Source organism: Alexandromys fortis, unplaced genomic scaffold (genome assembly GCF_014885135.2).
Source record: "Alexandromys fortis isolate MF-2015 unplaced genomic scaffold, M_Fortis_MF-2015_v1.1 scaffold_57, whole genome shotgun sequence".
NCBI lineage: Eukaryota > Metazoa > Chordata > Mammalia > Rodentia > Cricetidae > Alexandromys > Alexandromys fortis.
In genome coordinates this window covers 8,736,279-8,751,317 of record NW_026067941.1, presented here as the reverse complement: position 1 = coordinate 8,751,317, position 15,039 = coordinate 8,736,279, and the positions used below count along the sequence as shown (strand labels likewise).

The 15,039-nt window shown below is 42.7% G+C and overlaps 1 protein-coding gene across 2 annotated transcripts in view; it reads right to left on the bottom strand.

The window, feature by feature from the left end:
• Tmem178b (transmembrane protein 178B) overlaps positions 1-15,039 on the bottom strand; it is a 384,621-nt gene that overhangs the window by 123,289 nt on the left and 246,293 nt on the right. The window lies entirely within an intron of this gene.

Sequence of the window (15,039 nt, the reverse complement as noted above, 5' to 3'; positions counted from 1 at the left end):
GAGAGAGGAGGAGGAACTGGCTTAGGGAACAAATTTATTATCAAGTCTCTCAATCTTCCAAGTCTCTTTCTGTGCAGGGAAGCAGAAAGGGAGGGGGCAGTCTTAGATAGGAGCACCTGTTTAACATCTTTAAAACTAATGATGAATAGAAAACCGTAGGGCTATCTTACAGATGACAACAAACTGACGTGGAGTTCTTGGGCCAAGCTATTGAAAATGGATATGGGAAATTCTTTGAAATCTATCCACACAAAGTAATGCATGTCAATAGAAAAAGATCCACACTTCCCATGTGGGATTAGAGGCTATTAGGCAGTAGGTGGGCCTCTGAGGCTCTCTAGGCATGGTGACGCCAAGAACAAGGCCAGGAGAAGGCTGGCCAGCACGACACGCACCAGAAAGAGGCAGAAAGGCTTGCCTTTCCCTTTACATAAGTTGAGGCATCACAGTCTTTAAAACGCTATCATAGAACTGTATTCCCAGATGAAACAAGAAAAAATTGTGTTTCCTAGGTATATGAGCTGTATAGGAAGACAGAACTCCAAACAGCTGGATTCTAGATGGGTTAGTGTCGTAAGTCTGTGGCTTCCAGTCTCAAAGCCAATCTCTTCATTCTGTTTGGTTCAGGGCGTCACTTATAATCTATGATGCTATAGATGTCATTTCAGAATGATGTTGATGATGAACAAGACAGAATACAGCACACCAGTAAGAAAAGAATACACACGGCGCTATCTAGTTATCAAAATATTTTACACCAAACGAAGAAAATGAAGACTGTTTTGCTCCTTTCGTCATACAATAAGCAACAAAGGTTTGTGACTGGCAGAAGAATTCTATAGCTACAAACCTGTAATAATAATAAATGATATTTCAATATATAAGAAAATGTTGTAAAATAAAAATACCTATGATGTCCAAGGTGGTATTTGTAATGGGATAAAATGCTAAAATTCAATTAGTTATTAATGAGAATAAAAATATGATTTTCCCAACCAAGCTCATAAAATTCTTGCATTTTTCCCACAGGCTCTGTGGGTATGTGGGAACCCCAGAATTTCATTCCTTCTATAATTGCAGGGATTGAGAAAATACTTTAATCTAAGGTTATTATGTGATAAACCTGTATTTACTATAAACATATATCACATGTCCATAAACATAAAGGTAAGTGGGGAAAAGAACATAAAAAATAGCAAAGTGAATTTAGGATAAGAAAAAAAAAGAGTAATTTACCACAAGAGTTATAAATATGTATACCTCATTATCTCCAAAGGTGGCATTGACTTGAAAGAGAGAAATATCCAAAATGGGTTTAGACAAATTTGTCAGTTTTCACTATAAGAAGCTCCTAAGAGAATAGGGCTAGATGCAGTCTAATCTTTAAGGTCAATAACATAGAATGCAATAGAATCTTAAGAATCACTTGTAGTAGAACAAAATGGTAGACACCATCGGTCTGACACAAAGTTTCAATAGTTTCCTTCTTTAAGATTCAATTTCATTTCAAATCAGTAGACTAGAAAGAAGGTATGAGGTCTTATGACCAAAGTAGCAAGATTCAAGATTTGAGTTCTAGCCAGGGGCAAGTCTATAATCCCAGCACTTAGGAGAAGTTCAAGGCTAGCCTAGGCTACACAAGTTCTGAGGCCAGCACGAAGGAAGGAAAGGAGGGAGGGAGGGAGGGAGGGAGGGAGGGAGGGAAGGAAGGAAGGAAGGAAGGAAGGAAGGAAGGAAGGAAGGAAGGAAGGAAGGAATCAAAGTCCTGGCACAGATCCAGGATAAGTTCACTGGCAGAGTGAGGATATGACATCACATCTAGGGAAGTATCTTGGCCAGCTCAGCCACAGACTGTTATCCTTGTATAGCCTTTGTTCTGAGTATTTAAACCAGTGTTGAAGGTCTCTCTCGATCTACCTGACTCTCCCTTCTTTGTACCCATCATCCGGACACCCCATGTCACTCAAACATTAACAGTTCTTGGCAGTGTTCTTACAGCATCTTTCCTTCTAAGAAATCAGTGACTTCCATCTACGCTGGATCTGCCTCCCTCCATCTCTGTCAGCTGCATGACTTATAAAAGGGTTGTCAGGAGTCTGTGGTGGTCTCCATGCTTCTCTGAAGCTCCAGGCATAGAGGGAAGCCCAGTTGGCTATGGTTCTATTTTTCCTCCTCATAGTTCCCATCCTCTGAACTCCTTCTATTTCCTGAGTTAGTCACTGAGTCTGAACAGCAGCCAGCACCCTGGCAATATTAGCAAGAACATTTGATTCCTTTCAATAAAGTTGGAGACAGCCCTGGAAAAGGATAGGCATTCACTGTGTCTGTCCCCTTGCCTTTCCTACCCAAGGAACAGTCCTTCATCTCCTCTCTACCCCATTCAGCCCTGCAACACAGAGCCCACTTGAGGAGGCTGTTTGCTTCCGTGTGCCTTCCATTATTACGTGTTTTCATGAACAGGAATGACTATTTCTTCTAGGCAAAACAAAGAAGAGAAAGTAGAAACTCAAAGTGGGGATTTTTAAGTCTAAACAGAGAACTATTAGAATCTCTTAAACCTGTGAGGACGTTCAAAATCAGTTTACAGAAAGCGTGGACAAGACAGAAGACCTGGGAGTCCATTGCAGTGAAGGAAATGAGAGAGAGAGCAAAGCAACTTCTTGGGAAGAGGTGGTACAAGCAATTGGCACAGGAATAATGTAACAGGAATAGAACTGAACGGTCTACACCAGTAGGGGCCACAGAAACCATCACAGAAAGATGGGGGAGGAGGTGATGGGTATAAAGATGGGTTGCGGTAGGAAGCATCTAGGGATGGAAGAGAATTGACTTTGGAGACTGATAATGGAGGAGAGATGGGGAGACATGGGAAGAGAGTACCAAGGAATCAAAAGCTGCCCCCCAAAGGAAGGTAACTTAATGTTGGCACCCACACTTCTACACATAAACTCCAGAGCTCACTTTGTTTACTGTACTAGGCTGTGGAGGGCACTTTAATATTTTGTTAAAGGGAATGATAAACCCTAGCGCATGCCTGTAAGCCCAGTAGTTACTGGGAAACTAAGACAGGAGTATCCTGAGTTTGAGGTCAGCTTGAATGCTATAAGACCTTGTCACAAACAAACTAGCCAAGTAGCCTAAGGGCATTTCATACCAAACTCTGGAGCTGAGAGAGCGAAGGGAACTCTGGGCACCGCAAGGCTAGCAAATCACCAGGAACATCTCTACTGGGTGCAGTATTTCCCCGGCAGTGGAAAGTCTTTAGCATTCTTTGAGGATAGCTTAATCTTAGGGAAAGCAAAACAAACAATAATCCTACAGTATTTAGATTATATTAAACTCGAGGAAAAACATTTGTTAGTGCACAAATTTTATATATTGCTGCTGCCTCCTGGTGATTTTATAAACACAGACTGCAGACCGTGTGTCGAGGGAGCATTGGGGGTGGGGGGAGGACCATAGATCTCTGTGAATCGGCCACGAGGAACCACATTAGTTCTCAGTCTTGCTCTGCGAAAAACTCAATGCTCACATTTTGCTCCCTCATTTTATCCCCTATGAGGTAGAACGGGTAGGCTTATTCTTGTTTAGCTAATGAGGAAATTGAGACTACAAGAGGTAATGAGACTTCCTCAAGGTCAAATGGCCATTAAGGGGCGAAGCAGCGTCTCCTGGCATCCAGTCCGATGATCATTACACGATATTTTGTCCATTGGTGTAACTAAAATGAACCTAATATCTTCCTCTTCTTTCTGGTTTGATTTCATCCACTTAATTAATATTTATTAAGTGCTAGCGGCTGGAGAAAGGTCGAGAAAGACAGGGTCACACTCTTAGAGAAAGAGACAGAAAAGGGACAAATGACAGTGAGGGATAAGGCAGAGCAATTGTAATGGCAAAGGAGCCATGGGGCTTACACTTAGCATCAGAACAGAGTCTGGGGCCTCCAGAGACAGCAGTAATAGCTGTTTTGAAGTCTATGCATGCTTCTAAATAATGTAAATATCTTTCGAGAATAATCAGCCCTAAAAATAAGTCACTATCTTAGGAAGACAAGTGGGAGAGGAATGAACAACTTGTAGAAGGTAAAATATTTGCGCAATATTGGCAGTTTCAAGAAGCTATCCGTGGTTGCATTTCCCGCAAGAAGAAAAAAAAATGTGAACTGAAGCTGAATAGAGGTGAGATAAGAGCATGTCGGCTCATGGAGACTTTGCTTAGCACGGAGAGATCACCTACAGTGAGCGCATAGGTTGCAGGGATCTACAGAGGAATGCCCTGGTGCTGCTGATATGACCAACTCCCTGTGTTCCAGAACATTCTGGCAGCAGCGGGACTTAGCTATTAGCTTAACAGAAGAGACACTGGGGTGGGGGAACCAGCAAGAAGGTTGCACTGTAGCCATGGCAACAGATAAAGAGGACTGAAGTGAGGGGGTGGTGGAAAGGATGCATCCAAGGAAGCATTTAAAAGCAAAAGCCACAGGGCTTTATGTTTGAATACAGCATAAAGGGAGGAAAAAGCCTACCTGAAATGATGCTGAATAATTTGAGAAGAAGGGATGCCCAAGAACAGAGCTTGCACGGTGCTCTTTTCCAGACACACCTGAGGTGCTCAGCGAGCCTCTGTTGTCCTTTCTCTCCTCGCTGGCTTTCATCCATAGCAGCACACCAATGATGAAATACAACACTTGGTTGTTTCTTAGCCCTGGGAATACCTGATCTGGGATCTAAAACTAGGAGGTACTTGAAAAGGTTATGAAATTAAGAACGTTTTCATATTGAAGAAGAGGAAATGATGCTTGTGTATGTAATATGAAAGTAGACACAAAACTGCCCGTGGAAGAAAAGGACTAACGGGAGTCGGGCAAGACTGTGAAAGTTTGGGGATGTACGGGGCAATGAGCTCGATCTGTAGTACATGCTTGAAGACAGATGCCCTATGAAGTACAGTAATGTGGACTATGAAAATGGAAGACTATTAATGATAGGAAAAAGAAAAACAAAGTAGACTCATTGACAGAAGAGAAGCAGTAAGACGATGTCAATCTTTGGGCAATTCTTCTTTAAAAAAATGCCCTGTTTTGCCCTTCAGCCCACTCCTTTAAAGGTGACCTTGAAGCTTGTACTCTGGGGGTGGAGTCTATTTCTTCACCTTTTTGATCTAGGCTAACATGACTTTATTTGAGCCATGGAATGCAATAAAAGTGGCCATGTCCTTACACACTCATGCCTTGCACACTGCAGTCCTTCTCAGAACTGTGCTAGGCCAGCATGTAAATAAGCCTGGGCTGGCGAGCCAGCAACCAGGTGGAGCAGAAGGTAGCTGGTCCAGCAGAGGCATGTCTGAACCAGCTAACTCAAGCCAATCCCATCTGACTCAGATACACAGCAAACCCCCAAAATGAAAATCACCCATCAGAGCCCAGCTCACAATGTCAATTCAGAAATATGTCAGCTGAATAAGCAATTGTTTCTTCAATCTAATAAAGTTATTAGTGGGAAAAGCTAATGGTAAATTGATATTAGAAAAGGAATACATAGTCAGGTGTGGTAGTACACGCCTTTAGCCCCAGCATTTGGGAGGCAGAGGCAGGTGGATCTCTGAGTCCAAGGCTAACCTGGATCAAGTTCCAGGACAGCCCGGACTGTTACACAGAGAAACCCTGTCTTGAAAACCAAAAAAGAAAAATAAAAGAAAAGGAACATGTAAGATAATTTCTTTTTTCTTTTTCTTTTTTTCTTTCTTTCTTTTTTTTTTGTACTAAGGATTAAATCCACACCTCACGCGTTAAACATATGTTCTACCACTAAAGCCATATCCGAAGTACCTGGTCCCTACCTTGAAAACAAGGGGTGAAGAAGATGGAGAGGTGGTTATGGCTATGGCAGGGCTAACACTATTGCCTGCTGAATATCCCTCCTCCCTGTTACCAAAGATGGGCACATTCATATGAAGCGTGGAGACTTGGGAATACAGCAGAAGAAGAGGAAGGGAATAGAGAGAAAGAGAGAGAGAGGAGAGAGAGAGAGAGACTATTAAAAGTACATATAGACATTTTACATATTATTCTGGATGTGTAACACATTTTATAATTTAAAATTAAAATTTTTAACCTGGTAAAAATATATTACATTTTCTTGCCTTAATAGCATTACTTTCATCTCCTCTATTATACTGTCTCCAGGGCATACTGTGTTAATATTGGTTTTTCTGTTCACCATGATGCTAGGAGACACAAGGTCAGCAGCACCATATTTAATATATTAATATATTCTTCTTCTGTAGCACTTCATTTATTCATTCAACAAATTTTATTTTCTCTTCAGTAAACAAGGTATTATTAAAGACAGTAAGGATACAGCAATAAACAATGTCCCTCTCTCAGAACTCAAATTATTGTGGAGGAGAATAAAAACACAAAAATGTCCTGAGTGATACACGCCATAAAGAATAAACTGAAGCCTAGTCAAGTTAGAAAGATGCCAAGAGGGTTCTTCTATGTAGGAAGGTCAGAGAAAAAACACTTGAGCTGAACTTCAGTGAGAGAAGAGAGAACTCTGGTCGGAGTTCTGTAGCGCCATCGTGGGTTTCCTTGTCTATGCGCCGCTCCTCCTCATAGGTCTTGAAGAGAGGGACCACAACTTCATCCTTAAATTTGTGAGTCTGTGTGTGTGTGTGTGTGTGTGTGCAAAAGCATGTGTGTGTAAGCAGATTAATTTATCTGAGTAAATACTAGAAAATAAACTATTGGTTTAAAAGTACAAAATTAAATACATTTTTAAAAACTTGGCTGTTGTTAAAAATAAAATACATTTAAAATGTTTTATTATAACAAAGTGCCTGGCTCCTGTTCTCAGACAAGGTCACCTAGAGAAATCTTACAATAGATGGGGAAGGGAAAGGAAACAGGAGCTTCAAGGAAGGAAAGAAAGAGGAAATGGGGGAAAGAGGGAGGCAGGTTCTATTCTCAATTTTAACTTTTTGTCTTTTGTTTTTGAGATAGTGTCTCCTGTAGTTCAGGCCAGGCATAAATTCACAGTGCAGCTCAGAATGGCCTTGAACTCCTGATCTTCCTGCTTTCTAAATTCCAGGATTACATACCAGGGTTTTTCTCACCCACCTGCATTCCATCTGGATCTGCAGGACCTTTAGCCTAGATTTGTTTTTTTCGGAACTTCAGTTTACACTGCCAACACTTGCTATTGTCTTTTATGTGCATATGTATGGGTGTGCATGTATGTATATGTAGTTCATCTCAGCAACTTTAAGTCCAGTACAGGGCCAAGCATCCTGGATGGATAGATGGATGGATGGATGGATGGATGGATGGATGGATGGATGGATGGATGGATGATGGATGGGTGGATGATGGATGGATGGATGGGTGGATAATGGTTAGTAGATGAATGGATGGATGTAGTAATAAGAGCGGCAGGGCTGCATCCCCAGCACCCCGGCCACCTGGCTAGCTTATGCCCCAAAATAACAACACACAAACTATATTCTTTTAAACACTGGTTGGCCTATTATATCTAGCCTCTTCTTGGCTAACTCTCGCATCTGGACTAGCCCATTTCTAATAATGTGTGTAAGCACCCCAAGGTGCACTTACCAGGAAGATTCTAGCCTACGTCCACCCTGGGTCGGAGCTTCATCGTGTGTGTCTCTGAAAGGAGCTATCACGTCTACCCGGGAGAGCATGGTGTCTCTGAGCTCACTTCCTCTTCCTCCCAGCATTCTGTTCTGTTTACTCCACCCACCTATGTTCTAACCAATAAAATGGGCCAAGCCAGTTTCTTTATTAGCCAATGACCTTCCTCCATCAGATGGATAGATGGATGGGTGGATGGATGGATGGGTGGGTGGATGGATGAATACATTCTTCTTCAAGGGTCTGCAAATAGGAAGAACCCAGTCAACATTGTGAGGTCTGACATTATAGGGAAGTTATTCAATATCATTTTCTGCTCTACCCTCATCCCTTCATCCCATTAAATATTTCCTTTGCTCCATAGTATTGATTGCCTTCTACTATGTCAGATAATTAACCAACTTGTCTTGCCAATGGCTTGCTTGGCTTTCTCAACAGAACTGCAGCTGCTGGATGATAGTGGTTCATATGTGTTCCTCCGTTGTAACTCAAGCACTTTATACAGTCCATAGAAAGAGTCCACAGTTGTGGAATGCCTGGAAGTGACTCAGCTCAGCTTGAAGCCTGATATGAAGTCTGTCTGACTTCCATTCCTGTCTGTGTTCTCTCAAAAGACACCTGCTTTGGGAATGACCCATCAGTCACTTGTACCCAGAGTCTGAAACTCACCCCCATGAGTAGCCAACATTTCAAAGCACTAGTATGTCTTGGCAATCTAAAAAGTCAAGAGAATGCCATACAGGGAGAAACTGCAAATCAGAAACAGGATGCTTACAAATAGAGAGCAAAATACAAAAATAAGATAAAAATAGACAGCAATTCTGACTTAGAAATTAACATTAAATCACTTCTTTATAAACCAATAACAATGATTCGCTCTAAGATGGAATGCTGAAGGAAAATTGAAAAATTCTGTATCCAAATTTCTGTTTTGTGGGCCACTCCCTTGGCCATGGGCATGCTTCCTGGTCCTGTCAATGAGCCATACCCTGCCCCCAGTACCTGCTCAGGGCCTCTGCTTTTCACTCTCAACAGGACTCTGACAGCCCTTGGAGCAGTGGCAAGGCTCGCTAATGCTCTGCTTTCTCCGTAACCTAGTTAAGGTTTCATTAGCTTAACTAGGGTAAAGATATTCTTTTTCAGACAAAATCAGCCTTCCACTCGGGGTGACGCACATTAACTGAAATTGCTCCTTTGCTTTACAGGTCCATTGGAAGCTCATACTCTGATTTCTTTGTAACCTAGTTAAGGTTTCATTAGCTTAACTAGGCTGGAGATATTCTTGTCAGTTGAAAAGCACTTTCTGCCTGAAATTACCCGCACTCTTTTGGAAATGGCTGCATTTTCCTTCGTCTAAATTAGATTAACTAATTTCAGACTGTTCTCCTTCTGCATTGCAATTTGCCAAAATGGTCTCTTTCTTCCAGATACCTCCTCTCGGTTAGCATTTGACTCCCCAGTCAGGATGCTAGCTTCCTCGAGGCAGCCATATGGCTGGGTGAGCATGGGCCCACTTGCCCACCGGAACTGCGTGGGAAATGTCACACATCACGTCAGATTCTTCAGCCCGGGGGTTAAGATAAGGTGTCAAACAATTGGTGCTTTACTTACAAAAGAGACCCTGACTCTTTGGTTTGGGCTCCTTGATCTTAAAAGAACCAAACAGCTGCACAGCTTAGCAGTAAACAAAAATCAGCCAACAAAAACAACCTGCTATGGCAAAAGCCTAGATTTTAAGTATGGTCAAAACAAAACAAGATAGAGTGATCAGGTTGTGGAAGGCCTCATGAGGAAGCAACAGCATACCTGACATTGTTGCTAAACATGGCATATGTCTACATTCTTCCTAACCCTCTAGTGAATATTGCTTTCATGCATTCTGTCCTTAAAGACTCTTACCTTTGGAAATGAAATTTTGAAACCATGGTTTGTCATGGGGTCATTACACATACATTTTCCATGTCAATGAGTTCTACCGTTGGCAAGAGTGGTGGAGGAGGAGAGAGGTGGCAGGAAGAGGTAAGGTACAGAGGGCAGGAAGCGGAGGGTGGGGGAGATGGAGGCAAGGAAGGAATAGGGGGAAGGATGGAGACAAAGGAAACTGGCCTATGGCTCCTACAGAGATGCGTGAAGATTCTACATCAATTAGGAAAGAAGAGAGTTTGGTGCTAATGCTGGGTCAATGAATAACTTCACAGAACCGATGCAAACAGTTTCAAACTGTTCCTACATCTTCACTCCCCACTCCTGCCCTTCACGCCTCTCCCAGATTTTTTGAACAGGATTTGGTCTTTTCTCATCTATGTTGGTAAGGAGATTTTATTATTAAAGCAAATAAATGAAGAAGGGCAGGGGAGATGGGTCAGTCAGTAAAGTACAAACAAGAGGACTTTTGCTGCATTCTAAGAACCCACATTAAAAAAAATACAGGGCATAGTGGTGCATGCCTGCATTGCCTGAGTTTGGAGAAAGACATAGAAAGACACAGACACACGGAGCTTCTGGCCAGACAGCCTAACTGCATGAGCAAACTTCAGGTTAGTGGGAGACCCTGCCTCAAAAAACAAAAAAAATGGCCCCTGGAAAAGTAAGATGCCTGAAGTTGTCCTTTGTCCTATGTACACACACACACACACACACACACACAAGACAATAAAAAATATATTTGAATATAAATTTTATAGTTAGACTCCAAATTACATGCTCCCTCCCAAAAGGGGGGGGTTCCTTCAATTCCTTACCTACCACTCCTGACAACAAGCCCAAATTGCAAGTGTTATTTAGGTTTAATCTCTTCATAAAGCAGAGGTTTTTTTCTTTTGTTAGTCATTAGTTCAAGTTCATGAATCAGTAACGGCTCATCACCAAGGACATTGGAGAGAGGCCCTGTTTGTGTCTGTAACTTACAGTTGAGGGTAGTGAGGCTTGGCTGGGTGCGGTGAGGAATGTCCTGACTTGTCCCCAGGTCCACAGCCAGCTGATGCCAGAGCCACATTCAGGCCATGAAGCTGAAGACTCTCTCCAGGGACTTCCAAACCATTCTTTGCATCTCCAGGTTCTGAAGCACCATCCTCCTGAGTGCATCTTTATTGTGTTATATTTTAGCTGTTTTTGTAAGGGTTGTTTCACTAAAGTAAATGGGTAAAATCCATGGCTTAAGAACATCTTAAAATATTATTTTAAAACTGATTTCAAATTCAAAGAAATGCCTCAACTATGCTGGATGTTTATCATAATTTTTCATTAGACAATGGATTAGAAGCTAGATTTTTGAAATACTGTCTGAAGAAGTCTAGTGATTGATGGGCCACAGGATCAGAGATTCTGGCTTGGGCCTTGCAGTCAGAGACCTGAGACCAATGTCTCTACCTCTGTGACCAGCACAAAGTGGTGTCACCACTCTCTTGCCCTCAACGTTCTGACCTGTACAACAGCCAGCCTATTCTGTATTTTTGAATTTGCTACAACCCAAGCTGCCCTTACCTTTATAACAGGAAGTTGTTTTAGTTCATGCTCAAGGAGGTTTGAGAGTCAAAAGACAAAAATCCTAGGCCCTGTAGAGCAAAGAGCCTCAGTGTCATCTCTAACGTGCAACCAGAACGGGCACAGAAGCTCAAGAAAGTCCTCCCATCCCATCTATGGTCCATGATGAGCTTGGTGCTGATCTGAGCTGCTGTCGGGATTAAAGATCCTGAACATCTGTCTAGCCTCCTATTCTGATGTTGCAAATGAGTCTAAGTGTAGACCATGGATATGAGGTATACCGAACCATAGACCCCTTTTGAGGGTGCTATCTAGTTTCAGAAAATTGCCAGTCAGAATCTGAGGACAAGTCTTGGAACACAGAGAGCTCTGTAGATACATCACCAGGGGCAAGGGTACATGGATGAATCAGGACCACATGCTCCAGTGATGTGGCTCAAGTCCAGGGCATCGCCTCTTAAAGTACTGTCCCTGGACCAGCAGCATGAGCATAGCCCAGGAGCTTGTTATAAAAGCATATTCTTGGGTCTGGGCCCAGATCAATGAATCACAGCCCTGGGGGTGGACCACAGCATCTGTGCTTTCGAAAGCCCCTCAGGTCAGACTGATACAGCTTAAGTTGGCAAATTGGAGCTTGAAGACGCACTTAAGAGGAGCAGCTAGACATGAACAATGAAAAACCAAATAATGACAGGAAGTTGGCATTCCGTCAGAACAGATATCAGGAAAACACAGCGTGAAGAGCCGACCAGCGGTGGGCAGAGTAGTCGATCAAGCTGAGAGAAACTGAAGGCTGACACACCATGAGATAGGTCAGAGTTTCACACCTCACTGACTGCAGAAATTCAAATAAAAAAAAAAAACAGAATTGACTGAGTGCATTGTGTGTGTGTGTGCATTAGTGTGAGTGCATGTGTGTATAAGTGTAAGTGTGTGTGTGTGTGTGCAGGCAGGTACATATGCATGTGTGTGTGTGTGTGTGTACATGAGTATATGTATGCCTGCACATATGTGTCCATTTGTGAGAAGAGTTTGTTTAAAGTGGCCGTTATGCTTGCTCGTCCCACTGCCTGGGAGAGGGACGTTTGTTTAAACTCGCCCAAGTAGATTCTTTGTCAACAAAGGACAGACAATCAGCCGAACTGAGGGAGCCTCAGACATCATTCTGAGTGCACTACCCTCCTAGGTCAACAGGCAGAAGTGGGTTTGATTCTAACTATAAAAAAAAAAAAAAACATTTATAAGGCCTGTCCCTTGACAGTTCCCACTCAGAAGATCTGGGGGTGGCCTCCGTAACTAGAAATTTTTATATATGCATATTTAATAAGGGATTCCAACTCTGCCAGCTTCAGTGGTCCTGTTGAGAATCGGTCAGTGATTCACTCATCCAACCACAGGAGGTGGAAAAGGGAAAGACCTCTCACTTATTCAGTACTTACTTGCTTTTAAGTTGTGATTTGCTGTCATTTGTAAGTTCCCACTACAAGATATTAGAGAAGTCGAGACAAATTTGTGAAGAATTAAAAAAAAAAAAAAAACCACTGGAATCCCAAGAGTAGGGACTAGCCTGGGGTCGTGGTAGAATGCAACCAATAAAAGGCAAGCTTGGGGCAGGGTAGTGGTGGAGCACACCTTTAATCCCAGCACTCCGGAGGCAGAGGCAGACATCTCTGTAAGTTCGAGCCCAGCCTGATCTGCAAAAGCTAGTTCCAAAGCTACAGAGAAACCCTGTCTCAAAGAAACAGAAAGAAGAAGAAGAAGAGGAGGAGGAGGAAGAGGAGGAGGGGGGGAGGGGGAGGAGGAAAAAAAGGGGAAGGAAGGAAGGAAGGAAGGAAGGAAGGAAGAAAGAAAGAAAGAAAGAAAGAAAGAAAGAAAGAAAGACAGACAGACAGACAGACAAGATTGCTGGGGTCTTTGTTTTTAATTTAAAAGAGGGCTATTTTTTCCCTAAATCGGGTAACCGAAGGCTGGACCACCACCAGGTCACTAGATATTAGAGTTTACAGACCATTAATGTCCCCTGTGCAGCTTCTCAGCCACTGCAGGAAGTTGCTCCTTGGTCCTTAGGCATTAGAGGACATCATTCCAGTCAGAAGGCAGGCAGAAGTCAGACATGGGGGCTGCTATCATTTAGGCAATTGAGAAAGGAGGGTTACTAAGAGTTCAAGGCCAGCCTGGGCTATATAATGAGTTCGGGTCTGCCTATGTCTTCTATGGACTCTCTGCCTCAGAAATTCAAGCAAACAAAATGGCACTCTATTGGGCCGGAGCTGGCCCTGAAGGTGAGATTGGTGATCGCAAGCTCCCCTTAGAGAGAAACAAAGACCGGTATGTATGCTACCTTTGGGCATGTTCTCCTAAGACACTGTCTTCCTAAGAGGTGAGATGGGAAGAAATTAAAGGGGCAATCCTTAATTGGATTAAGCAGCTAGCAAGGGTGACAAGTGATATGCTAAAATCCTGTCCTTCTCCTCCCCTGGGCTCCCCTCTCCACCCTGTAGTGACCTAGCAAACCACACATTTACTAAGGCACAGCGGCACAGTGTAGAGGAAGGAAGAAAGAAAACCCCATTTTGTTTTGTTTTGTTTTTAAATCCTTAGATGTCATCTTATTCCTTCATTTTTGTGGCCTTTTGTCTCTGCCAGTTTCCATAGCAACAAAAACCAGCAAGTATTTTGCATCCTTCCCTGTAGCGTGTGCAGATAACTCCAAATGGAGTCAAAAACAGCCCTAGGTTGAGGGAGACCCCGGCCTTCTCCTCTGAGCTTACATGGGGCTGTCAGGAAGGGGCTCAGATCTCCAGGTTTTGGTCTCGTGATATTTTTGTCTCTAAGCATCACTGTTCGGAGCACGCCTTTGTTTCTGATCGGGGAGAAGGGAGCAGTAAATTCTATGTTTAGGGACATAGCTGAGAAGATACAGATATAGAAGGAACAAAATCCCGAACATAAGAACATCAAGTGATCTTGTAGAGCTAACATCCCATGCTACTCTAGGGGTCCCCAAAAGGGACCGAGACTATTTCCTGAAAAGGTATCACTCTCTTAGAACATTTATCTAAGCCATCAATAACCCCAGACTCTTAGATACAATTCCAGTCAGGACACATTGCTTGCTTTGAGTAAACATGCGGCCCAACTCTCACCTCCCAGGGTGGCTACTGATCTCCTTTCAAGCTTTTCCCCCAGGTTCAAAACTGTGTCATCAACAGGCTGTAGTGTGGCCACAATTCGGCTCCATGCAGACACAGGTGGCTCTAGGTTGAGACTAAGGTGTGCCTTCACCCCCCTTTCAGTCATTAATCTTTATTATGTACCATGCTGGCATTGTACATTATACAAACCAAATTAGAACAACAGGATTAATAGACAAGATTTCTAGACCAAGCTGCTAAAAGAAATAAATATATTTCAGGGAGATGAGTATATGTGTTAGTTTTCTATTGTTGCTATGATTAAAAACTCACAGATCTATAATCTGAAATAACACAATTTATTAACACACTGTTTCATAGGTCTCATGTTCCAACAGGGTTTTACTGGGCCCACGTTAAAATGTCAAAGTGGTGGCCAGGCTGGGTCCCCTTAGGAGTCTCTATATGGCTTTTTGCCTTGTTTCAGCTCCAGGAAGCGGTCTATATTCCCTTCTTCCATCCTCAAAGACACAGTGGAGCATCTTGAAGTCTCTCTTTTTTTTTTCTTTCAGTTTATTTATATGATGGATTACATTGATAGATTTTCATATGTTGAACCAGCCCTCTATCTCTGGGATGAAGCCTACTTGATCATAATGGATAATTTTTCTTTTTCTTTTTTTTGTAATATAATTTTTTATTGAAAAAAATTTCCGCCTCCCATTTCCCTCCTCGTCTCCCTTTTCCCTCCCTCTCCTCCCACTCCTC